Genomic DNA, 27,506 nt, shown 5'->3' on the forward strand with positions numbered 1-27,506 from the left:
GACTGTGAGGTGTTCCTGTGGAAATCCAGGACTACTATCAAGGCCTGATCCAGTGTTTGCTGGCTAATTCATTTTTTTCTTCCCAAACTAAACTACAAAGTCCTTGAAACAGCTGCATTATTTGGCTTGGTTTTTAAGAAATCAGTCATACTTAAATACTGAGCACACACATTCGAAATACACAAAACCTCACAGGACTGCTGTGAGGAAGAAGTAAGACAATGCATGTTAAAGCTAATGTCATACAAATAACGCATTTATCATGAAGATGCCATAATCAACATTTCCAAGACACAGATTAGAGATGGAAACCAAAAGGCCTGCCTGAGCAAGGTTTTGACACAAAATTAATTTTACTTTGTGAATACACAGTAAATTACCTCAACAGCGAGCCCTATTACAAGAACACACTTAGACTGCCTGGGTGTGCCTACTTAGGCTGGGAAAGGTATGAAGGTGCTAGCAATATTACTTCTTCAGAAGCATCATGCCCTTTGGGCAACTACCTAAGCATCTACTTCCATACCTGGTATTTTAAAAGAATTTTTAAGATCCCTAGACAGACTGGGGCGCCTGGATGGCTCTGTTGGTTAAGTATCCAACTTCGATCTCATGGTTCCTGAGTTTGAGCCCCGTGTGGAGCTCTGTGCTGACAGCTCATAGCCTGGAGCCTGCTTCAGATTCTGTCTCCCTCTTTCTCTGTCCCACCCTGCTCATGGTCTGTCTCTCAAAAAATTAAAAATTAAAAAAATTTTAAAAAAAGATCCCTAGTGAAATTTATGGGCACACTTACAGTACAAAACGTATAAGCTTTTGTAAGTAAGAAAGTTATAGATTGTTACTATGAAAGGAGGGATAATGAGCTGACAGAATAAGGCACTCTTAACAGTGTAATAGTATTATGTAAAGTGCAAACCAACTTTAATTGTTAAGTTCTCCCTTCAAAAAATTAAACACCCTCCCACCTCTCCCCAAGTATTTTCAAATAATGGAGAGGTTTTGGATACCTTTTAAAATGTGATATGCTCCAGGGGCGCCTGGGTGGTTCAGTCAGCTAAGCGTCCGACTTTAGCTCAGGTCATGATATCACAGCTGGTAGGTTTGAGCCCCACATTTGGGATTCTCTCTCTTTCCCTCTCTCTCTGCCCCTCCCCCACTCATGCTTTTTTCCTCTCTCTCAAAAATAAATAAATAAACTTAAAAAAATAAAATAAAATTGATACACTCCAACATGTAGCAAAGATCCCTTTTTTTAATGCCAAACTGTCTGCCAGGCACGAAGGCTCCCACAATTAACGTCATGCTAATTGCAGAAATCTCTACAGCTCCCCAAATAAATTTTTCAAGGAGAGGAGGAAAGAGACTGATAAAGGACAAGGCTATTTAAAACAATTTTAGGAATCTATAGGTCACCTACAGTTACCATCAAACAAAAATTTATTGTGGAAAGATCATGCCTTCTACTCGTATTGGAGGATCCAGAAAAGCGGGGAAGTGTAGAAACAGAGGTGTCAGAAATACTGACAGACCTTTTCTATAAGTCTTCTTACACCAAGATAACCCTTGGTGTTTTCATTTATTTTCCTCAGACTCGTTTCCTATTTGGTGGGGTCTGGAGTTAATTCATTCATCTCTGTGTCTCCCATGACCTCAGCATAATTATGGACTAACACAGATATGCAAGTAGTATTTGTCAAATGAATGAATTTGATTTTGTCATTTCGTGGCATCTTCAACGAAATTCAGAAACATGAGCTTACCAAAAATTTGGAATATGTTATGGTGAATTCTCCCTTTTCCCCCTACATATTAGAAGCAACGTGTTTGTTCACATTTGTAATATTACAGACATCTCCACAGAACAATGATGCTTTTTAAGACACAGAAATCCTCAAAAAAACAAACAAAAACTATTATAACAAAATTCCATTACCACCAACAACCCAATCAGATGTTTTTCACCCAAGGAGTAGTTTCCTAAGTGCAGTGTGGGGACATGAATTTCTCTGAGCAAAGTTTCAGATATGAGAGTTGCATGAGATCATGACTGTTGGGAGAGGGGGTACATCAGGCATGCTTGGGTGGGGGTAAGGAAAGACATGTGTATCCTTGAGATAGGAGATCAAGAAATACTCCAGGATAAAAAACAGAAAAAGAATGCTGGAAGCTTTGGAAGATGTGGTGGCATCCCAACTCACTTTTTTTTTTTTTTTTTAATGTTTATTATTTTGAGAGAGAGAGATAAAGACAGCAAGGGAGGGGCAGAGAGAGAGAATTCCAAGCAAGCTCCATGCTGTCAGAACAGAGCCCAACATGGGGCTTGAACTCACAAACCATGAGAGATCATGACCTGAGCCAAAACTAAGAGTCGGATGCTTTACTGACTGAGCCACCCAGGCACCCCCCCCAATTCACTTATTAAATGAGAGCTAATATTCCTGATTTTTTCAAAGTTCACCTTTAAGTAAACTTTTTTATAGGCAAACTGTATGTATCTACTTGTCTTTCACCAACTAGAGCAAAATGGTCTAAAAATGAAAAGAACCCTAAATATCATTACTGAAACTTAAAAAACCTCACAGAAAGAAGTATTTTGAACTTTTAAATATCAATATGAATAATTAGAGTTTATTGTTCCTTTCCAGTCACTGATTTTACCTGAAGTGGTTTGCTTTAGTGTCATAAAGAATTTATTTTTCAAAAGTATATGAATTTATAAGAAAGCTCATAAATTGTACTAACTGAATTAGTTAAAATATTCTGGAAATTCTGTTTTGATTTCTATTGAAAGAAAGTATCTTTTCATTGTGAAAACTAGGATCTAGTTTTGAAGACTTGGTTTAAATAAATAAAAATAAAAAGAACAGTGAGTAGCTGTTTTCCATATATAATTGTAAAAACTTGATCTAAATGTACAAATGAACACGAGGGGAGTAATAAAAGTGTTAATTTCGTTTATTTTATTACTATTATATTTCCTAAGATCAACTGAGTGTGTACATTTTAATGTATTCCCAGGGCTTCTGTAAAGCCACATGAAACAGTTCCTATTTAAAAAAAAAAAATTATGTTTATGCATTATATACAGAAATGTCTTCATTAGATATGACAATGTCAACTAGTTTCTTGGTGTAAAAGTTAAGAGGAATGGGGTATACCTGAGCCAAATTTAAATTGACTTAAAAACAAAGTAGTTGGATGAAAAACAAATGTAAAAAACTTACCATTGTTTGATAGTACTCATGTCTAATCTCAGTTATTCACTGACTTCCTAACTTTTGCCTGTGAACCACTACCATTCACCATGTAATAAGGTATCAGAAATCTCCAATGCTCTTAAGACTTGAAAACACTGTGCCTATGATGAAAGATCACATGAGACCCCATGAAGCCCACTGTGGGCATATTAACTGTGAATGATTTAGTAAGACTAGCTAAAAAGGCAGTGCTTTAAAAAAAGAAAGGGAAGGGAGGGAAGGAAGGGAGGAAAAGGGAGGGAAAGGAAGGCAAGGGAAGGGAAGGGAAGGGAAGGGAGGGGAGGGGAGAGGAAAAGGCATCACAAAGAACAAGTCTAGACAATGGTTCCATTCCAGTGATAATAAATTGACAACCTTTTTCAAAAGTATCAAACTATATGATCTATTCCTACCACAACCAATCCTCCTCACCAAAACAATCTTTAGAGCTTTTTCTAAGAGAGATTTAATTTTTCTTTTTGACTGGGTACATTACTTTGCAAAGCATGAGTAGTCTTTTCAATTAAAATATTATCACTGTAGAGAAGGTGTTATACTGCAGTGTGATGGTGTTTTGTGACCATGCTTACTCCAATCCCCATCCTACCCTTCCTTCCCTCTTCCCACCGCCCCCCTCTCGCTCCCTTGAGTGCTCACTCTGTCTCTCTCTCTTTCTCCCACACACACACACACACACACGTTAAATTGTATTAACTGATGGTTGTGAGTATAAAACAACACTACTAGTTTGTCAACCATGACCAGATTTATAGATACATAAACCTGTGTTCTTCACCTCCTTTGAGTATAGGTGTCTATCAAACTTAAGTGGCAAACAATGTTCAGAAACCATGTCGAATTCTACATTCCATAGGGTGCCTGGACTTTTTTTCTTTTTTTCCATAGCTGAGCATAAGCTAAGACTACAAGAGGCATCAGAAAAAAACTTTCCATCAGTTTCTGGATTAGGTTGAAAGAAACTGAAGTCATATGAATAAGATAAGCCATTTAATCCATGCTTTGTCTGAAAGAACATAAAGATTTTATCTTGGATTTATTCCAGCAGTAATCTCAACAGTCCCCTCTGGGCTAGGTGTTGGTTGTCTGTCTCCTGGCATGTTGACTCTTAAAAACAAAAAACAGAACCCAGGGAAAAAAAGGAAAGAAAATTACTGAAGCAGGCATATATGCACTGAGGAAGCAATTTGAACTTCACACTACCTTGGGGATTACTGATACTATAATAAACACAGAGGAGAGAAGGCAAATAAAGATGGCCTCGTGCTTTATATCTTAATTCTGAACAAGTAAATTCCCCCCTCCCTTCTTTCAGCTTTAATATTGGTAACAACTAACCAGGTTACTTGCCAGAGTGTAGAAAAAGGGCCAAAGATCATTCTGGGAAAGTACAATTCATCTAATATTGTAACATTATGAATGATTATAAATCACTCATTTAATCTTATCATCAAAGAGCACCTCCATTTAAGAGACTATTTTGCTTTTCTATAATCTACCAAGAGCCAGATTCAGTCATTCTTTTTAGGAAAAAAAAAAAAAGTTTACTAATTCCACTGAATCTCTGGGAGACTTAATAATCTTTTCCTTTTCCTGCATTATCTTTGTATGTAAGTTTGGTCAGAAAATACAGACAAATTGCATCAGGTTTCCAGTAAAGTTCATCTTATAAAGTGATTTACTAAACTGGCCAAAGTGAAAATGTTTAGTAACAATGTTCTGAATAAATACTTAGTCACTCCACAAGTGCCAGTATTTTTTTCTTTTATAAATACAAGGGATAAGGTAAATATATACATATAAGTTTTATTCTTGCTCTTATTTTAAATAGCTATTTCATATGTGCCAAGGAAAAACATTCTTGTAAAATAAATGTACTCTAATACCTGCTGAATTAAAAGCATTTTAAGCATTCATACTATATATAATCACGATTCCAAAAGTTGCAGCAGCAAACAATAGGTGTGTGCCCACTTTGAAAACATGAAGCAGTGACTATCCTTGCAACTTTTTCCATCTCAATCTTGTCCACGCTCCGTCTCCTTTCTGCTCTTCTCATCCCCTCACACTGACACACACCCACAGTGGAGTTTTCAAAGTACTCTTTTGACTTTAACCCAGAGCCCCTTGAACCAGGACTCCAACTTTTTGAGTGTTTTAAGACACAGGGTGACTCAACCACATCTGTCATAACTCTCAATACTCTTGCATTCCCTGTTGTTCCCATTTCCCCTCTTTCCTTCTAAACTTTTCTAGAATATACAATCTAGGTGCCACAGAAGAGAGAATATGAAAAACAGTCAACCATTCTAATAGCAGCAACAAAACCAACTCCTTTTGAAAACTGCCTTTAGGAGATGGAAGGGTCAGGGCGCTTGGCTGGCTGAGTCAGAGGAATGTGTGAATCTTCATCTTGGGATTGTGAGTTCGAGTCCCACGTTGGGTATAGAAATTACTTAAAAATAAAATCTTAAAAAAAAAAGAAGATAGTAGGGTCAAACCAGAAATAAATTACATCTCAGTTGTACATAAATCCAACTGTGGCCCTCCTGAATGTTCCTTATACCTGGCACATGGCCTGCTGGGAAAATGCTCCTGGAGCCTTGGTCACTTTTTTACTGACATTATCATAATCACGCTGCCAGTTTGGAACATGAGAAGGGGCACCTGCTATTTAAAAAGTCCTTTCAGGGGCGCTTGGGTGGTTCAGTCGGTTAAGTGGCCGACTTTGGCTCAGGTCATGATCTCACAGTCTGTGAGTTCGAGCCCCGCGTCGGGCTCTGTGCTGACAGCTCAGAGACTGGAGCCTGCTTCAGATTCTGTGTCTCCCTCTCTCTCTGACCCTCCCTCATTCATGCTCTGTCTCTCTCTGTCTCAAAAATAAATAAACATTAAAAAAAAAAATTTTTTTTTTTAAATAAAAAATAAGTCCTTTCAACTTAAAGTTCTTTAACTGGTACAGCAGAATCCTCTGTAAAAATAAGCATTATTATTTATGATGCCATAATAATGCTGTCTGCCAAGTAACATTAAGTGAACCTGAAAAGTTTTACACCGGTTCCAGAGCAGGTCAGTCTTATTCGTTTTATTATCTCTTTTAGTAAAACTTTTCAGAGGCATCTCAATGTCAAAAAGTTGTTTCCTTAATAAAATTCTCTCAAAAGCTTTTTGTAGGAGAAAATTAGCCAGTTTCTTCTGGACTTCATTAGAACAAGTTTAAAAACAAAAACAAAAACAAAAAACATTATTTGTGAGGGATTCAAGTCACTAAAAAACTCTATTCCTTCCTAAATCTGGAGCTAACAGGTCCTCCAACTCATTTTAGGACACAGTTCCTAAAAAAAAAAAAGCTCAAAGGTATAACCTGAATTCAAATCAATCAAGAAAAAGTTCACATTATAATAACTTGAGGGTTCTCCCTCCTTTCTCATTACTTGTGCCCAATTTCTCAGCTCTCTTGTGGCAGACAGAAAATGCACTAGTGTTTAACTTTAAACAAATTCTATCTTCTAAAGCGGGGTGGGGGTGGGGATTGTAAACACTGTCATCTTCTCTAACTAGCCTTTCATCACATACATTTACATCCTACACAGTTATAGGCTACATGACCACAAATCCTGGTGAATAAATTAATGGGAACCATATAACTCTAAGAACATTAAAATTTATCTCCTATACCTGCCTATACAGAAGTAAAATTACTTCAAAATATTCTTTCACCACTGGAAATCAATTTTTAATTTAAGTTAGAACTTGGGTAGAGCCCCACAATCCTTTGAATTTGACTTAAACGCCATTTGCTGAAAAACAAAAACACAGCAATAAAAATCAAGGGGGAGAGGAGACAGAAAGGGAGGGTGCAGAAGGGCAGGGAGGGAAAGCAAAGCAGGGGAGCATACACGTGTATACACACATACATAAGCTTTTAAACTGCCAATATCTTCCGTGTGTACCTGTACTTTAGAAAGATAAAAGAAACCATCAATATTTGCCAAGCGATTCAGGAGTTCAAGACCAGAGCTTGAAAGATGAACAGAAAAAATCTGAATGGTAAGGAACTGCTTATTTTTAAATGTTTTTAATTTCTTTAAAATGCATTGCCAAAAATAGGCTGTGATTTCATACAGTTATAAAATGATAATATTACACTTTCTCTACTTTAATTCCATTATTTCATTAGGAAGAAAGAGACAGAGAAAGGAAAATCCATAATCCAACCCAACAACCACGAAAATCTCAAGAGGTATTCAGTCTCTGGTGGCAGCCAAAAGAAAAAAAACACGCACACAACAACAACAAAGCCACGCCACACCACCTGTCAGCTACCTATCAAGTGTATACCAAGGGAGGGGCCATGGGAGGGGCCGGATACCTGTGGCTGGAAAGCTTATTTATCTTGTTTAGAAGGTCATGCACAGCCTCGCTCAACTACAGAGGTTACTGGGATCCTTCTCTTCTCTGATGTTAGCCCCTAACAGAGAAGGCAAAGAGAAGAAAAGGAGGGAAGGTGGAAAGAAGGGAAGGAGGAGAGGAAAGGGAAGGATGGAATGGGAGAAAAGGAGAGGGAGAGACGTTCCTTGTTTGAGGCCTCACTCTCTCACCTCCTTCTTCCCCACCTGAACCTCAGGCCTGCACTTCCTCATACTTACTGTGGGGCAGCTGTTCACTGTGGGGCACTTACCTCTGTGAACATGTCTTACTGCCTTCCTACATGGCAAAAAAGCTTTCCTGTTTTCATACATCCCCTTGCCAGCCCTAATCGGTGCCACTGGGCCACTGTCTTTTGTGCTAGCGGCTGCAATGGCGGCCCTGACAGGAAAGAACTTTGAATCTCTTCCCCTGTACTGAGCCATAAGCGGCAGCGAGTGCTCCCAGGCACAACTCCCCTGGCTCTGCTCCTAAAAATGCTCTCAAGTACACCGTTGCTTAGCAATATTTGCCTTCCCCCTGTACATTTGAAATTGGCAACATCTGTCCCTTTAGCAGTTTTTACTTGTGCAAAGCACCATGCTCACAGTTTAAAAACATACGGCTTTATGACACGGGCAATCCTCCACTCTTTCCATCAAAGCCAGGGTTGTGAAGACCCCCAAAGTGGTTTAAATCTTTACTTTGCTTTCAAGGTCCATATAAAAATCTTCATGATTTAAAATTGCCAATAGTATAAAAGCAAAATATTTAAGCCACCACTGGGAGTTCCTATTAAGCCCCACCTAATAAGTGTCTGCACAATGACACCTGAGGTGTCTGAACTAAAATTCCCATTCAGCTCGAAATTTTCTATATAACTAATTCTATCCCCAGGTATTATGTGCAAATATGTATTAGATAAGATAAAATATGTATTAGTTAATATGTGTAGGTATAAGGCAATGTATTCATGGAGTAGACAGGGCAATTTTCATGCCCACGTTATAATCCAACATCATAAACAAAAATACACCAACGTGCGCACGCGCACGCGCGCACACACACACACACACACACACACACACACACACACACAGATCAGTGGCAAAGGAACTCTTTAAGAGTCTAGAGGGAAAAAAAATTCATTTAAGTAATTCCAACACTACGTATTTCAAAACAAATGATCTTAAGTTTCCTAAGCTTTTTCTTTATCTCCTGACAGTAATCTAAGTATTGTACTAAAGTTACTCATTAACACTAAAGTAGTTCATAATGCTGTAATTTTGCACATAATAACCAAAGATAAAAATGAACATGGGTATTTTATAGGCAGTACATATGTCCTGCATATAATTTTACTTACCTAGCACATTGATGGGAAATAAAAATCAGAGTAATAAAAAGCATAAAAGTCAATGAAGAATTAAACCATACTCTGTGCACTGAAACTTTGGTGTGTAGTTATTTTTGTTTCTTTAAACAAACCAGGCTACAAAAGCTACAATTTTCCTTTTGGCCAAACCAATTTTGACAGATCAGAAACACATGTTTTCAAAGACATTCTGTAGGAACTGAGCTCCAGCTACAAAGGGCAGGCTGACCTATTGGTCTCATCAAGTCTCTACCTGGTGCTCATAAGAAGCAGAAAAGACTGGGTGATACTTACACCACTAAAAATACATCCAAAAGGTCCTTGATTCTGTAGGTTTAATCACAGCCCTGAAATCCCATTAACATGCATGGATTTGTAATCCTGCTTAGCCAACAAACATGAATTCAACACCCTCAAACTCACTTCTCATTGTAGCTCATCACTCACTACTTGCCCAGATGCACACAGTAATTCTTGTGAAGTCAGGCTTTTTACTGCAGTTTATTAAAGAAACTTGAGTGCACTCTGCAACTGGGGATTCTCAAAAGCCTCAGATGTTCCTCTAAGTCATCCCCAGTGGTTCTGGCCTTGCAGGGTAGTGCTTAGGAGCAAGGGTCTGAGTTGGACACACTGGCTTCCAGATATGGCCCTGCCAGGGACCAACTCTAAGCTCACTGAATAGAAAGGACTTAAACACAGTGCCTAGCACACAGTACCTTCTCAATAAAATATATCAGTTTTACTGCTATACTCTTACCATGACACAAAAGTCTCAATCTTATTTTTCCTTTTTTTCCATTTTATTAAACTTTCCCACTTCTCCACACCATCACCCAGGCACAAACTTTATTTAATGAAACCTTCCTCTGGAAGGAGGAAGGGAATGCTGAAGGAATGAATGACAACAAATTTTATATTTTTTCGTAACTGTTCTAGGACAATCTTTGCTTGCACCTCCCTCTGATTTTTCCTTTTTTTAAAAAATGTTTGTTTATTTTTCAGAGAGAGAGAGAGAGAGAGAGAGAGAGAGCGAGCGAGCAAGGGAGAGAGAGCAGTGGGGGGGGGGGGTGGGGGGTGGGGAGCAGCAGACAGAGGGAGAATTCAAAGCAGGCTCTGTGCTATTAGCTCAGAGCCCAATGCAGGGCTCGAACTCATGAACTGTGTGTGAGATCATGACCTGAAGTGAAGTTAGACGCTCAACTGACTGAGCCACCCAGGCGCCTGATTTATCCTTAAATAGCCAAAGTCTCTTCAGCTCTGGAGCAGCCATCACCTATGGACATTCTTGTCTGCACCTCTTTCCAAATTAATTCATGTGGGGGAAACCTGGTAATTTGTAGAAACTGGGATCCTGAGCCCTAGAGACTGGGAGAATGGAGGGAGCCAGGGCAGGGACTGTGGTGCTGTCCACCAGGCAAGTGCTGATAAGCCTTGAGGGTTCAGTTGAGACTGCCTCCAGGATACCCCTCATGTCAAGCCATTTACTGAACAAGGAGAGAAAGTTCAAAAAGCTTTCCCTGAGAGGATTTCAGAGCTAGCATGGGAAAACAAGGACTGGTCATGCCAGCAATGCCCTTACAGAGTGCCCTGTAGAGGGCACTCAATGAGGGGTCACTAGAAAGCCAAACCCTGGGGTTTACTTAACCAACTACAGCATTATTGATAATTTCTCCATTTTGATGCTTCTGGCATGAGACTTGCTCTTAAGGATGAATGCCATGACCTATCTATCCCACAGTGCCAATCAACAAATTAAGTCTTCAAGCAAGGGAAATAAGACACAGGCTGTAACACTCATCAAAATCAGTTGTATCTTCATTACCACGCAGTGATACTATACCCTATTCTGATATCCTAAAGAAAATCTATAGCCCTTGCATTGCTTCCACCTCTGAAAATGCCGAAATAGAGTTAAGGCCCAATCTCTTTCAAATAATACATACCTAATAACTTGCAGGACAATCTGCTGGCACAGTCTGAAATAAATTTCAAACAATATTATCATAAAGTCTTCTAGGGTGCCTGCATGGCTCAATCGGCTAAGCATCCGACTTCAGCTGGGGTCATGATCTCACGGTTTGAGTTCAAGCCCCACATCGGGCTCTCTGCTGTCAGCACAGAGCCTGCTTCAGGTCCTCTGTACCCCTTCTCTCTCTCTCTCTCTCTCTCTCTCTCTCTGCCCCTCCCCCTGCCCCGTTCTCTCTCAAAAATAAACATTAAAAAAAAAGTCTTCTAAAAAATATCCCTTACTCATGAAAAATTTTATAGATGGTATTGGTAGCAGCAGTCAGTAGTAGAAACATTTAAGAACCAATTAAATAAAGGGGGGTGGAAGAAGGGGAAAAGAAAATAATGGACACAACTTAGTTCTGAACTGAGGGAAGATCTTCAAGCATGAAGAAGTCCTCCAGTGGTGAAGACAAGGAAATGTTTTAGATCACCACCAGGCCTCAAGCTTTTTTTCTTTTTTTTGATACTGCCCCATCTCTAACCAAACTTTGTCAACTCTTTCCTCCATGACTCAAAGTATAGTCTAAAACAGCTTTATACAAACTTCAGTCATTTCCACAGTATCTTGACAATGACACCATATTATAATACTACCTATGCTATTTTCTTTAAATCAACTTATGATTAACTTTTTTACTGGCCTCACCCTAAGTAACAATATTTATGTAATCCTAAATTTGATGTGATGGTACATATATTTTTTTCTAACTCACATTAAGATAAATAAATATTGGTACTCCTATACTCTTTTGGAAGTTCAGGTGCTAACCATTATTATTTAAACCAAAAACTGAATGGATGCCTTGGCATACTTCACTGATGTTTTCCAGTAAAGATGTGGTGACTTCCCTAGCTCATAAAGTCATCCTATTTTATTAGCTTATGTGTCGTCCATCCTCTCTATCACACTCAAGAAGCCTTTACAAATTACATGAATATGCCTACTCATGCCTATCCTTACTGGATTTGTGATCCAGACTACAAAATTAACATTATATGATCTGCAGTTCAGTACATAACTTTCCCCCCATGTATTTCATGATGCCCAAATACAACTGAAAGTTCTTCACTAGCCCCACGGAGTCCTTGTAACAACTAATACCAATTCTGGAATCCTGAAAATACAGCAGGTACTCAGTACTTAATTAGTGGTACAAAATATTCATTCAAGTCACTTATTTTACTTTTTTTTTCTTTTTTTTTTTTTAATTTATTTTTGGGACAGAGAGAGACAGAGCATGAACGGGGGAGGGGCAGAGAGAGAGGGAGACACAGAATCTGAAACAGGCTCCAGGCTCTGAGCTGTCAGCCCAGAGCCTGATGCGGGGCTCGAACTCACAGACCGCGAGATCGTGACCTGGCTGAAGTCGGACGCTTAACCGACTGCGCCACCCAGGCGCCCCTCAAGTCACTTATTTTAAAAGGCATATTTTAAAATCTTTGTAAAATTAAATGCATGATGCAGAATTTCACTACCTCACCAAAACAATTGAGAAACATAATTAAACCAACACAAAATATCAGGACGTTTCTTAGGATCCTAGTGACTTCTAAACATAGTTGTAAAGTCAATAAAGACAACTTGAAGACGGTTAAATATGATTTTCTGACAGTGTGAATTTGCTTTTACTGTTACTGCATGTCAACGAAGGTGGGACATCATGCAGCCTACTGTGTGCCAGACCAACATGTACCCCATCCATTTTCACACAGGCCCTGTAGCTCAAGCAGAAACGTCTTGGAGGAAGGGGTCACCTGGGTGGCTCAGTCATCTGTGCATCTGACTCTTGATTTTGGTTCAGGTCAAGATCTCATGGGTCGTGAGATCGAGCCCTGCATCAGAGCCTACTTGGGATTCTCTCTCTCCTCTGTCTGCCCCTCCCCTGCTTATGCTCTCACTCTCTCTCTCAAAAGAAATAAACTTAAAAACAAAAAAAGATGGAGGAAAATGGGGCATCTGGATGGTTCAGTCAATTAAGCATCCAACTTGATTTCAATTCAGGTCGTGATCTCATGGTTCGTGGGATCAAGCCCTATGGTTGGGCTCAGCACTGACAGAGCAGAGTCTGCTTGGGATTCTCTCTCCCTCTCACTCTCTCAAAATAAACAATTAAAAAATCTGATAAAGTGCTATAAGCATTACTTAAAAAAAAAAAAAGATGGAGAAAAATTAACCCAAGTATTCTGACTCCATAATGCCATCTAACATTATCTCCCACGTATTATTTCTTTAAAGTTTAAAATTCAGAACTATTAAAACTACCCAAATTTCAGATTCTAAGCCAAGGCAAAGAGATGAATCTACTACATTTACTTATACACTTAGACAGTGTTAGAATAACTATGATAATGATGTAGACACAGCAGCTATTTATGAAATATTCACTATATGCAGTAACTAATAGAGTTTCATGTTCATTTTCTCATTTAAATCTGACAACTACATTGTGAAGAAAATTCTATTATTATTTCTGTTATACAGCTAAGAAATGGAGGCTTGACCAGTAATTTTTAGTATTTAAGTAATTTGCCTGGTCTAATAGCTAGTTTGAGATAAAGATTCAAACCCAAGTCTTCCTTAATCCAAAACTTCATGCTCTTAACCACTATGTATAATGCCCTAAAGTCCCATCTATAATTAGCCAAAAAAAAAAAAAAAAAAGAAACCAAACAAATCCGAGATTACCAAAAAAAAAAAAAAAAGAAAAGAAAAACTTAAAAAGTATGTCTTTGTTCCCTCCAATGACTCCAAAGTTCTCAGTGTTCCATGGATTGCATGTTCTATTATAGATTTATTATTTATCCCTAGTTATAAATATTAACACATCAAACTTCTCAGCAATGATACTGACAGAGGGGAAAAAAAATCCTATCCAACAAGAAAAAAATAGCTTAGAAGTTCTCCAGAACAGTCACACCCCAGTTCTTAAATAGTACCCTATACTAATTACATATACGTGTATATTTGTACAAGTATAGAAACCTGTACTCTACAGAAAGTTCAACATGAGTTGCCCATAAAACTACAGGATCAATATTGCTAAGATCAGCCTTTTTGGAAGATGATGAATATCCAGAGCCACGCAGGAGCCAAAGCTGTTGTATCCCTTCCTCTCTTACGTTTTCTGTTTGAATCAATAAAAGCTGTTCATATCATAAAAACATGTATACACGTTGTTAAGATCAAAGAAAGGAATGCAGCTCTTTTTTGCTGAATGGGCGCTGAAAGCCAATTTCCCATTATTCACTTTAAAAACAAGAAAAGCATTTCTGAATAAAAGATTTTAGAGAATATGCTACTGAACTCAGTATAGGAAACAGCATCAGCATCCAACTGGTAGGAATTCAACTCCTTTTTTAAAAAGAATCATAATATTTTAGAGCTGAGAAGAGCATGAAATGACTACCCACCTCTTCATTTAGGAAAACTAAGTGAGCACATTTCGATTTGGTGACAAACAGAATAAGAATCCACGTTCCATGGTTTTGGGTAGTAGCAAACTTAAAAACAAAAAACAAGTGGTTAAGTAGCCTAACACTGTGGAGTTTTTTTTTTTTTCTTTAAAATATGAGTAAGTGTCTGAACTACACATTTAAAGGTTTATCAGAAAACATCTCCATATCTGGAAACAAGGGCAAAAGATAAAGAAGTGGGACCAACTTTACGTAATTTCTTTTAAAAGTCTGAAAATCAGGGGCTCCTTGCTGGCTCAGTCAGTACAGCATGCAACTCTTGATCTCAGGCTTTTTGTTTTTGTTTGGAGAGGAAGAGAGAGTGAGCAGGAGAGCGCTCACTCCAGGAAGAGGGGCACAGGTAGACAGATGATCCCAAGCAGGCTCCACACTCAGTGCAGAGCCTGACATGGGGCTGGGTCCCAGAACCCTGAGCCAAACAACCAACCTGAGCCAAAATCCAACAACCTGAGCCAAAATCAAGAGTCGGACGCTCAACCCACTAAACCACTGGGGCGTCCTGGTCTCAGGGTTTTTTGAATTTAAGCCCCACACTGGGCACAGAGCTTACTTAAAACACACACAAAACAGTTTGGAAATCAATTGCTTTTTACTTCAACTAGAACCATTAAACACATTTCACTATAAATCCTTCCGAAAAGATACGTCTTTTGCACGTCTGGGTTTTCATCCATTGGATCTGCCCAAAGGGAGGGACAATCAAGGATACAGAAATACTTGAATTCACAGAGAGAGCACCGACACTCAAAGGGCTCAAGCAAGGACTGGGACAAGCCAGCGTGTTTGCCCTAAAGGTCAGCCAACTGTTGCTTTGCAGAAATGCAAAACCTATGTTTCCAATGCCTACGGAAAAATAAATAAATAAATATCCAGATTTCAATGTCAAGTATATTAATTTTCAGATGCTGGCAACTCAATCAGTACACCATACAAGACGCTGTCCCTTCAAAGGGGAGCACTCTCCCAAGTTGGCTTTAATGCTGCCTTCTCTCACAAATGGGGGCTTGGGGGAACACGGTATTTGGAAACACGCTCATTTTGAAGAGATGAATCTCTTTTTATACTAAGCACAGTGCCACATACATTATGGACATCTTCAGTTCCCTCTGAGAGACTGAAAAGGCCCTCTGTCTGGGGGACACGGTACAAGGCGGCCTGCCGGCTGCACTCTGCGACGGTCTCCTGTTGGCCGCACGAGTGCCTGCCAAAGCCTGCTTCGGCGGACTGGCATATGCAGCCTGACAGATCACCAGAAATGCGAACCAAGTAAGCAAAACAAACCACAGTGTAGTTATTTTACATGACTTGCATGGAATAAACCTGTGAACTATAGGTGAGTCATAACATAATAAAGGACTCAATTAGGTTTCAGAACAACACACCAGTGTTTTCCCTCATCGTAGCAACTAGTTCACTGGCATCTTGAGAGAATATAAGGGACATAAAGAACCCTGCTGTCTCTGTCTCACCCTTTCCTGCATGATAATTAATCTTACTAGAAAATTAAACCCAGGTTGCCAGTCGGGCATTTTCAGGGTCAGTAATTCTTAAGTTACTAGGATACCAATTAATGATACCCAAGTGGCCTAAGAAGAGTTAATGCCCCTACCCAAAATGGTTGGCTCATTCCCAAAAAAGTGATTCACTCGATGGCAAAATATCTGAAATTGAGATTCCTCTGAGAGTAACAGCAATTTTATCATATGTAACCACTTACATAAAAAGACACCCAAAATACACCAAAGGAAATCTGGTGTCTTGTTTAATAGAGAGGAAAGCACCCAAATACATGACAGACACAGAAAAATCTTCACTTTCCAAATTCTATAGTACATAAAACCACCTGATTAATCTCTAAACTCAATACTGAAAGTACAGCAATTAGGAGGCTGGAGCTCTACTAAGAATACCTGATGATCGGATTCGACTGCTTATTTTCAAATCCACATGTAAGAATGCCTAAAATGACCTGGGAAATACTTAGGCTGAAAATGGTAAGTCAAACAATTTCTTTTAAAAACTGCTGAACTTAAGTACCTGCTTCCCATCCCAGCATCCTAAATAATAAATATGGTCCTGCATCAAACTGTTTACCCCCATTACTCCCACATTTATAAGAGATTGTCTTTCAGACTGCAGATCCAAGTGAACTAAGAACTCGAGCTCAGCACAGAGCAGGAAAATCCCCATTTTTGCCTCACTTGTGCTAAACACAAAGGACAAAGAAGAAAAGGCAACACATGATCCTGCCCTCAAAATGTTTAGCACCTGGAGAAAGACAGAGGACAACACCAAGAAGTGCTGAGACCAGAAGTCTGGGTACCAGGAGCACAGAGGAGAAAATCACATCTTTCAGGGCCTGGGTGGTGGGAGTGGGGACAAGGAAGCGTCAGCAGGGGTCCTCGACCCAGGCCTGGAGGGACAGGCAAGAGTCCGGTGGAGAAAGCAATGGGGGGGGGGGGGGGGGGGGGGGCGGCGCAGCTGGAGGTGGGGGCGGGGGAGAGAAGGCGGCAACTGGAAACACCTGGATTTGTATCCTGGACAATAAAGAGGTACTGAAGGATTTAAACCAGAGGTGACTTGATTCAGTTTTCATATAATAGAATCACTCTCTTGTGCACAATATGGCAGACAGTTTGAAGAGAAGGAAAAGGGTAAGAAGGCAGATTAGAAACAAGCTGTAACAGTTCAAGAAAGAAGACAAAAACCTGAACTAGACATGGGACAGTGAGGAACAGAGAAAAGAAGCTTTCAACAATATCTAGAAAGCAATATCCATAGGACTGGGTTGCCAAATGGGTAATGCAGGAGACAGAAAGGAATGGGGACTGATGACCAGGAGGGAGGAGAGTGTTCTGCGTGTATGAAGAGGTACAGGAAATGTGATAAAATCCCTTAGAGCCACTGAATTTGAAATGCCTGTGCAACACCAACAAGAAAAGCTGGATGAAAGGATCTAGAGCTGGAAAAATTTTTTACGAGCTTTAGGCTAGAAAAATCAATTTGGTGGTCATAAGTGTGTCAGCATTTGAAATCTATGTGCAGAGGAGATTACCAGGAAAAGGCTACAGAAGGAGAAAATATGGCTGAAGGCAGAGCTTGGGGAAGCGGTGGGAAAGGCAGCCTCCAGAGGGGATTAAAGCATGTGTGGAGAGGTAGGAGCGAACCCAGCCAAATGAGGGCGGTGGTCAACAGTGTCAAACGCCCCAGAGAGGTCAAGCAGGCTACTACGCCTCAAGAGTGCTCCTTGACTCTGACCATCAGGCATCCACTGGAGGCAGCACAGGGGCACAAGCCAGCCTGCAAAGGGTTTAGAGACTGGCTGGGAGGAAAGGAAGCAGGCACAGAACGTCTACCTACTTCTTTCTCCTGAGCCTTGGTTAGGAAGGGAGCAAGAAAGAGGTGATTAGAGTAAGACAGGGGTGAGAAAAGGTTTGTTTTGCCCTGTAAGCTAGGAAAGGCCTGAATGTAACTATAGACTGTTAGGAAAGAGGCAAGTGAGGAGGGAAAGGCTGAAGGTAACCAAAAAGGGTATGCAGGTGGAAGGCAAGAAGAGAAAGATCACCTCCTTCTCTGAGACCAAAGGGAAAGAGGCAAATGGTGGATGTAAATATGGACTTTTGTGGGGGTGGAGGAAATCAATGTAGATGGAGAGAACAGAGATCTCATTCCTGGTGGCCTCCTCCTTTAAAGGGTAGAAACCTCAGAGAAAGCCACATGGCCACCATGAGCAAATCTGAGTTTTAATCATTCTCTCATCTGAGTCATAGTATCGCCCAACATTTGCATTTATCAGGCACTGACATGAAGGCAAGGCCATGTAGAAAATCAGAGTTCTTAACGCTTCCAATAAAAGTGTTCCACAAATGATCATTGCTCCACAGAAACCACTTCCAGTGGTAGAAACAGGAGCCAAGGGTCCTGGTTTCATGCCCCCATCACTGCCACTTAGGAGCTTAAATCATTAACCCCCTTAGAGACTCAGTTCCATGGCATGTAAAATGGTAATCTGTGCCAACTTCCCTAACTCACAAGGTTGCTGTAACAATGGAGAGAGAAACAAATAAGCAAGTGCTTTGGAATTAAAAGGGGGTGGGGTGGGGGTGGCAGTAAAATATTTTCAAGCACAGACGTTTTTATAAAGGGAAACATTTACACCAGGAATTGGCAAGCTATGGAATCTGCTCTACAGGAGCAAGTGCAAACCCCTGTGCTATCAGGCAGGGCCCGGCAGTGGGGCCTTCACCTCAGCAAGTCAGTTCTTTAAACAGTTCTTGATAAACCCTAAGCAAGTGCCGTCTTTCCCCCTAGGCTCTTCGTTAGTTTATTTTTAACACTCGTACACCAAAATTTTAGGGTTTTATTCACCTAGCATCTTAACTGGGAATTCCTGGTTCCCATGATCTGATTCTACCTACATTTCTTTTTAAATTTGTTTTATGTTTGTTTATTTTTGAGACAGAGAGCACGAGCAGGGAAGGGGCAGAGAGAGAGAGGTAAACACAAAAATTGGAAGTAGCCTCCAGGCTCGGAGCTGTTTGCACAGAGCCCGATGCGGGACTCGAACTCGTGAACCGCTAGATCATGACCGGAGCTGAAGTCAGACACTCAACAGCTGAGCCACCCAGGCATCCCCCACCTACGTTTCTAAAGTATACACCAATTAACAAGAATGGGTTCAGAGACTTTCTACCTTCCAACACCACCACTCCTCATGTCCAAATTCTACCTTTTTCCCTAAAGCCTAGTTCAAATTTTAACTCTAACTGCTCCAACTACGCTCATTGAGCTTTTACTATGTACCAAGTACCGTTCTAAGCATTTCATATGGACTAACCTCAATCTAGTAGCCCTGTTACTAACAACACAGCCAGTTCAATTTCCCTGCCCAAGGTCTCACAGAATTGTAACACCATGCTGAAGTGTCTGCCATCAACCCAAAGTAATTTCTCCTTTTTTATTAACCACCAGTTCTTGGATAAAGTACTCAGTAAGGAACTAAAGAATTTCACATACTGGCCCCATTCCTCATCTCCCCATTGCTCTGCTCTGTCTCTACCCAATCTCCTTGAACCACAGGCCCAGACATTCTTGCTGGGCTCCTCACTGTGTCTTGCCTCCATGTTTCTTCTCCCCTGAGTACTTGAGCCTGGAATGCACTTTTGCCAATACCCAAAACACCAAAGTGCTACAAAAGTCAACTCTAAAAGAATGTGCAGCTTCCTCTTTTGAAAGGCAACTTAATATGGGGTCAGAGTTAAGAGTGTGGACTCAAGCCAGGCTACTTAGATCTGGATTCCAGAGCCAGCACTTAAGCCGGGTAAGCCTGACAACTGAATCTCTCTAACTCTGAGTCTCTCAATAAAACTGCAATAATAATAGTGCCTACCACATGGGGATAGTTGCAAGGATTAAATGAGTTAATGCACATAAAGCATTCAGACTGGTCCCACCATAAACAAGAAAAACAGTGTGAGCTCTTTAAGACTGTAATTAGTGGTTCCACACTACCTTTTTCATCCAGATGATACTTTGTTATTTTTTTTGCACTATATAATAAATGTATTGTGTCAATGTCTTTCTCTCCCATTAGCTCCCTTTATATCTAGTAGGTGTTTCAAATACTTTGTTGCCTAAAAAGGCGGAAACCTAGAATGTAACAATGTGAATACTTTCTGACCAAACTGTTCTTGACAGGAAAAGAATTTTTAACATTTTTAAAGAATGTCTAGATTAATTGATACCAGGGAAAAAAAGAATTTTTTTTTTACAAATTCACATGTTCTCAAGTATGAAAAATGTTGGAAGCAACATAAGAAACTCTACAGCACCAAAATCTGTTAAAAAAAAAATTCTTTTTCCCTACAATGCACTAGCAAATATTTGCTTTGAGGCAGAAGATTTTTTAAGAATTGGCTGTAAGGAAAAGGAGCATCTATAAAGCTTGAGTTTGTAACTACAGGAAATTTGAATACGGAATGCTTTCTTTTCTTAATTCATGTAGTTCAATTCAAGCTTCAAATTCTTGTCCAATATATATTTTCAGAGTTCTACTATTTGTAAATTGGAACAACAACAACAACAACAACAAAAAACCTAAGGTGAGTTATCTAAGGGACAGAGCTAGAAATAGGACCTCTAATTACTTAAATACTGAGGCCCCCAGATTAAAACATTAAACCTCAAAACCCTTCAGCCAAAGGATTAAGGAGATTAGAGCAGGCTTGACAAATTACCACAGGGTTAGGGGGAAAATATGCAGAGAGAAAAGTAGGCCAAGCTTAAATAGGGAATGAAATGAAGTTCAAGAGAAAACTAAGGTGTGTGTGGACCTGAACCTCTATGGGGGAAAAAACTGTCAACCTAGTGATTTCAACAATTAAAGAAACAGCATCAGTGTAAAAATAGCTGCTTCTAAAGTTCTTGGAAAATGTGAACACGCAGCAAAGTTAACCTCGGAAAATAACGATTTTCAAACAGATCTTGGCAACTGGAGAGGAGAAATACAAGGCCAAAAAATAAACTTGTTATGATAACAGGAACCAGGATTCTCTCTTAAAAGGACTTCTGCTTAAATATCCCATTAGTAATGGTCACCATCAAAACAACCAAAATCAAAACTACTAAAACTCACTCATCAACAAGACTCTCCTTTGGGTTTTCTGTCCCTGAAGATTATCAGTTGGCTCAAAATAAATCACAATTAATCTAGACAAGAGCTGAAACGACTCCGGTGGCTACATGAGGGCCTGGGAGAGCGCATGGCCTGGAAAGCTTCTAAAGAGTTGAATGTCTCCATTTTGGCAAAGGCACAATGTGAGGGACCCATGGGGGATCCAATAACTCTCCACAAACATCTCAAGTGTGAAAACAACAAGGAGGAACAGGAATTTCTTATCCTGGTACCAAATGTACTTCTGGCGTTTTGAGAAGGAAGAGAACATAAAACGTACAAAGAAAACAACTCCAATTAATACCACCCAAAAAGATTTTTTTTTTTTCTTTTTTTCAACGTTTTTATTTTTGGGACAGAGAGAGACAGAGCATGAACGGGGGAGGGGCAGAGAGAGAGGGAGACACAGAATCGGAAACAGGCTCCAGGCTCCGAGCCATCAGCCCAGAGCCCGACGCGGGGCTCGAACTCACGGACCGCGAGATCGTGACCTGGCTGAAGTCGGACGCTTAACCGACTGCGCCACCCAGGCGCCCCCAAAAAGATTTTCAAGGTTCAATTGTAGGCTTGCTTCTTCGGCTACTATAAGTAATTCTATTATTCACACTAACTCATTTCTAGTAATTTTTGAACTTTTCAAAAATGTCTTGCTTTTATTACTTAGAATGTTTCCTTCAAAGTTTAAAGTGTTTCTTCAAACTCAAAAACAACTACCAGGATCAGGACATTAAAGGCGGTAGCTTCTACTCAGCTCTAATGGTGAAATTGAAAATCTGATTTTCTCCAGTTTGTAAATATTGGCTCAAAGGCCGGGCGGTGGGGGGGGAACCCCCAAACCCTAAAAAAATACACACATTACAGAAGCAAAACAAAATCGTCTACAGGCCCTGTCTAGTGCTCAGGCTGTCTGTCTGTAGCTTCTGCTCTAAAATTTCCATCAGTCACTTGCTACTACTTTTTCACTTCTTTATTTAGTTATTTGGGGGCTCTAAATTTTAGCCAGTGTCTAAGCAGATCCAGGTTGGTTACTATTCAGTATTTCTCCCAAGATAGGAAGTATTCTGCTGCAGGCATCATCAGGGAGTTGTGTACACAGATGACCTTTCTGCTTTGTTATCATTTTCTTAACATAAACATTTAAGTAGGGCAGGTCTGCCCAAGTTCACTGAGCACTAGCTCCTGGAATCTAATTTGCTATTAAATTACTGTTACTGTAATAAAAACATCTTTAGAAATCTGAGGAAAACTAGATAAGGTTGCATCAGAATCTTTGCCCACAAGCTTGCGAGTGTTGATGCACAACAAAGTGGAGTCTTTGGGGTCCTACTCCTTTTTCTTCCCTGAGGCTGCTCTCATTTCCTTCTGGACAGGAAAAGCCCCACCAATTCAGCAGGATCTTTTAGCCTGAGGCCCACATGGGAGACAGGGACCGCTGAGAAGAGGGCACTCTTTTAACCCTGCTGGGGTCCATTTCAGCTCTTCTGCAGCAGTTTTCATTTCTAGACCCTAGAACAAACCTCATGAAAATCAAAGATACAGATTCTTGAGCCTACCTGTATACCTGCTGAATCAACCTCCTGGAGCAAAGGAATTTTGAACAAGTTGTATCTTTAGCAGGCTTCCCCCAGGTGATTCTGCTGTGTTGCCACGTCTCAGAATGAATGTAAAAATTCTCTTTGATCGACAGTAGTGGGCTTCTAACCCAAGAGGACTTGTAACAGTCTCCACACATCACGTGGCATAAGCCAGGGGCACATGCTGTTCCCTCTTCCTGGAATATTGATGCTCCCTGACCCCTGGCACATCTGCTATGGTCTGAATGGTCATGTGCCCCCCAAATTCATGTGGAAATCCTAAATTCATGTTGACACCCCATAGGTGAGGACAGTAAGAGGTGGAGCCTTTGGGAGATGGTTAAGTCATAACGGTAGAGCCCTCAAAAATGGGATTAGTGCCTTACAAAAGAAGTTACACGGAGATCCCTGCCCCTTACACTAAGTGAGGATACAGTGAGAAGATGTCAACAGGGAACTAGGAAGAAGGTCTTGAGACTGTGGTCATGCTACTGCCTTGATCTTGGACTTCCACCTTTCAGAACTGTGAGAAATTTCTGTTGTTTATAAGCCACCCAGTCTGTGATATTTTGTTCACAGCAGCCCAATCAGACTAGGACAATCCCTCACTTTTTTCCCTCTTTTTACTCACTATTCAGGTCTTGTGTGAATTCTTCTCTTAGCTCCTGCATTCTAAACTGCAGTCCCCCTTTATCCTTCTTATAATAAATCATCTGTGGATACCTTTATAGTGCTGGCCAAAGTTCTTACAACTTAATCTGAGTGGTTACTTGAATGTCAGTTCCCAATTAGACAGTTAAGGTCCAAGAGGACCAGAACCATCTGTTTGGCCCACCATTGTAACCCCATCCCCAGCACTACGCCTGGCACATAGCAGGTGCCCTAGATATTTTAGTTAGAAGTTGGAGAATTCATGGTGTATAGGGGAGAGGGTGTGCTTCTTAACTCTACAAGAGTGTTTTATCAGCAGGACACATACCATCGACACACCAAAAGTGAACTGCCTGAAGGGTTACATCATTGTGTAATAGGGAAGTTGCTCTTTTCAACTTTAAGATAATAAGAGAACTAAATATGGAAGAAGGAAAGACTGTACAAACGAATGTAAAGTGAAACCACTATCACAGAGTTTTCCACCATGGACCAACTCACACTGTTAGGCTGAAAATGGAAGATTCAGTTTAAGAGTTGCCATGAATCAAGGTGATCCAAAATGGCATTGACAGCTGCAGGTGACACCTGGGTTTTGGAAATTAGTTAGAAGCATTTGGTAATATAAATCATCCCTCACTGATGCCCTAAGAGGCCACAAGGTAATCAGAGACCATTAGGACTCAAAATCAAATTTACCTGGAGGGGTATGGCATGGGACCACATAAGGAGATAGAAGCAGTAGCAAATTTAAACTGATACTAAATTCTGCTAGATACCAATAAGTAAATTAAGATAATTGTACCATTTACATGTACACTTCAAACTCTAAGTGGAAAAAAAAAAAATGGAAACCTCTCATTTCTACTCTTTTATAAGCAGATTCTCAAGTTCCCAGAATGATCTTCAGTTTTTGCTTCTGAAGATGAAGCCACCCTCATTTCTTCCCACCCACTTGCCCCTAGCCACAGGTAAGCTGAGCCAGGAAGGGCTTGATTCAGGGACTTCTCAGGCAGTCCAGTCCCAAAGCTTTAAATCCCTACTGTATGCAAACACAGACCAAAGTTATCATTTCCAGTCTTAACAGTTTCTCTAAGCCGGTCTCAGAGACTTGTCGAGTCTACCTGGACAAATAACAGCATCTCAAGCTAGGTATTTGATCTACTCAGACCTCTTGCCTTTCCCTCCAAACTTGCTACACCAAGATCAACTCCACCTCAGTAGCAGCTATCATCCCAGCATCCACACCTATCAAGTTAAAAAAAAAAAAAAAAAAAATCCTTGATGCCTCACTTTCCCTCACCTCAGTCTCATTCCCATCTCTAACCAATCAAAGCCCTACCAGTTCCCGGTCAAAAACATCCAGAAATCTGCCCAGTGTGCACCAAGCCCACTCTTATCATCCTACTCTAAGCCATCATCATTTCTCAGCCCCTAACTGGTCTCCCTGCTTCAACCCTTGCCCCTTCAAGCCTTTTTCCACCCAGAAGCCAGAATTATTATTATTTTTTTTTAAAAGAAAGATTTATCACTGTTATGCTCAAGATGGTCCAGTGGTATCCATTCCTACTTAACAAGCAGAAGTAGAAAGATCACAGTACTGAGGGTGCTAGCTCTGGCTCTGTTACTAATTATAATAAATCTTGGCAAAATCAAGTGATTTCACCTGCCTAGGCCTTCCTACCAAAATGAAAGGGCTGTATGTTTAGCTTCACAAGTCTAATATTCTAAATCCAATATATTTAAAATTCCCATCTCAGCATATTCCATTTGTCTGTTTCAATAAAACATCTATTTCCTAAATCCTGTATCTAACTCTCTCTCCCTCCCTTCCCCTTCCCCTCCGTCTCTCCCTCTCTCAGGGTCCATGCTCAGAAGCACAACACAGAAATACCACAGCTCCTCTCTCACATCCGTTTGTTATCTTTAGGCAGAAAGGGGAGACAGCGAGGAACCTCAGCCTTCCATTTGGGCAGGTCCATCTCCAATGGGGCAACTCTACACCTGGAAGGCACCCATGTAAGATCGCTGAGGCCTGGCTGTACCCTCACGGATCACTTCACGCCACTACACATCTCCCAGCTGATACAGAAGAACTAACACGCCCCCAGAAAGACCAAGTGCAGATTTTTGTGAGCCAGGCCTCTAGGTGGTCATAATATTGACCTGCTGATCACTTTCTTTCCTGTAGATTTTAGGAAAAACTTTTTTTTTTTTTAAGTTTATTTATTTTTGAGACAGACAGAGACAGAGCATGAATGGGGGAGGGGCAGAGAGAGAGGCAGACACAGAATCGGAAGCAGGCTCCAGGCTCCGAGCCAGCAGCCCAGAGCCCGACGCGGGGCTCGAACTCACGGACTGTGAGATCGTGACCTAAGCTGAAGTCGGACGCTCAACCGACTGAGCCACCCAGGCGCCCCAGGAAAGACTAAGTTTTAACTATGAAGATGATTTATTCCAGAGAAGAATACCATTTTTTAGGAGAAACAACTAAAATGTACAAACCATGTTCATCTCCCACAAAAGGAAAGGACTGTGTAAGGAATTCACATGTACGTGGCTTGAGAATGAAAGAGAGCCAAGCAGACAAGAGGATTTTCCCAATTTGGTTCATTTTTAAAAAATACTGTTTCGTGGAAGCCACGGGGAAAGGGGTGGAGATGAACAAACAAACCGCAAAACCCTCACACTCAAAAAGCCAGGAAAGAAAACCTCTTCTGACTTGCCTTAGGACAAATTAAGCAAATAAAGGAAAACCACTTAGCTACCCCCCATACCCCTTCTCGAAGGGGCACCAACAGCCGATTTCCTCTATCCCCATTCTCTATCCTTCTGCTCCAATGCCACAAACAGCCGAAGATAATTGCTAATATTCTGGTCCTAAATTCAGAGTTTAACTGCTCTTGGGCTAATTCCCTGCTTTCTCTGACGTCCCATCTCTATGCTTCCCTTTGATTCGTGAGAATATTAAAATTTGATACTTTAACCCAACCTATACTTTTTAACATTTATTTCAAGGAGAGGGAGAGAGACGGGAAGGGGCAAAGAGAAAAAGAGACAGAGAATCCCAAGCAGACTCTCGTCAGTGCAGCGCCCCATGCAGAGCTCAATCTCACAATCTCACAATCCCACAATCTGTGAGATCATGACCTGAGCCAAGATCAAGAATCGGCTGCCTTGGCACAAAAACAGACACGCAGATCAATGCAACAGAATAGAGAACCCAGAAATGGACGCACAAACGTATGGCCAACTAATCTTTGACAAAGCAGGAAAGAATATCCAATGGAATAAAGACAGTTTCTTCAGCAAGTGGTGCTGGGAAAACTGGACAGCAACATGCAGAAGAATGAACCTGTACCACTTGCTTGCACCACACACAAAAATAAACTCAAAATGGATGAAAGACCTAAATGTAAGAGAGGAAGCCATCAAAATCCTTGAGGAGAAAGCAGGCAAAACCTCTTTGATCTTGGCCGCAGCAACTTCTTATTTAACACATCTCAAGAGGCAAGGGAAACAAAAGCAAAAATGAACTATTGGGACCTCATCAAAATAAAAAGCTTCTGCACAGCAAAGGAAACAATCAGCAAAACTAAAAGGCAACCAACCGAATGGGAGAATGTATTTGCAAACGACATACCGGATAAAGGGTTAGTATCCAAAATCTATAAAGAACACATCAAACTCAACACCCCAAAAAACAATCCAGTGAAGAAATGGGAACAAGACATGAATAGACACTTCTCCAACGAAGACATCCAGATGGCCAACTGACACATGAAAAAATGCTGAACATCATTCATCATCAGGGAAATACAAATCAAAACCACAATGAGATACCACCTCACACCTGCCAGAATAGCTAACATTAACAACTCAGGCAACAACAGATATTGGCGAGGATGCAGGGAAAGAGGATCTCTTTTGCACTGCTGGTGGGAATGCAAGCTGGTGCAGCCACTCTGGAAAACAGTATGGAGGTTCCTCAAAAACCTAAAAATAGAACTACCCTACAACCCAGCAATTGCACTACTAGGTGTTTATCCAAGGGATACAGGTGTGCTGTTTCAAAGGGGCACATGCTC

The 27,506-nt window shown here is 40.6% G+C and overlaps 1 protein-coding gene across 4 annotated transcripts in view; it reads right to left on the reverse strand.

Annotated features, from left to right (window-relative positions):
• The window catches only part of AFF1 (ALF transcription elongation factor 1), a 145,928-nt gene that overhangs the window by 76,453 nt on the left and 41,969 nt on the right, over nucleotides 1-27,506 (reverse strand). The window lies entirely within an intron of this gene.

This window comes from Panthera pardus, unplaced genomic scaffold (genome assembly GCF_024362965.1).
Source record: "Panthera pardus isolate Hobbes unplaced genomic scaffold, ASM2436296v1 HiC_scaffold_13, whole genome shotgun sequence".
NCBI classification, from domain to species: domain Eukaryota; kingdom Metazoa; phylum Chordata; class Mammalia; order Carnivora; family Felidae; genus Panthera; species Panthera pardus.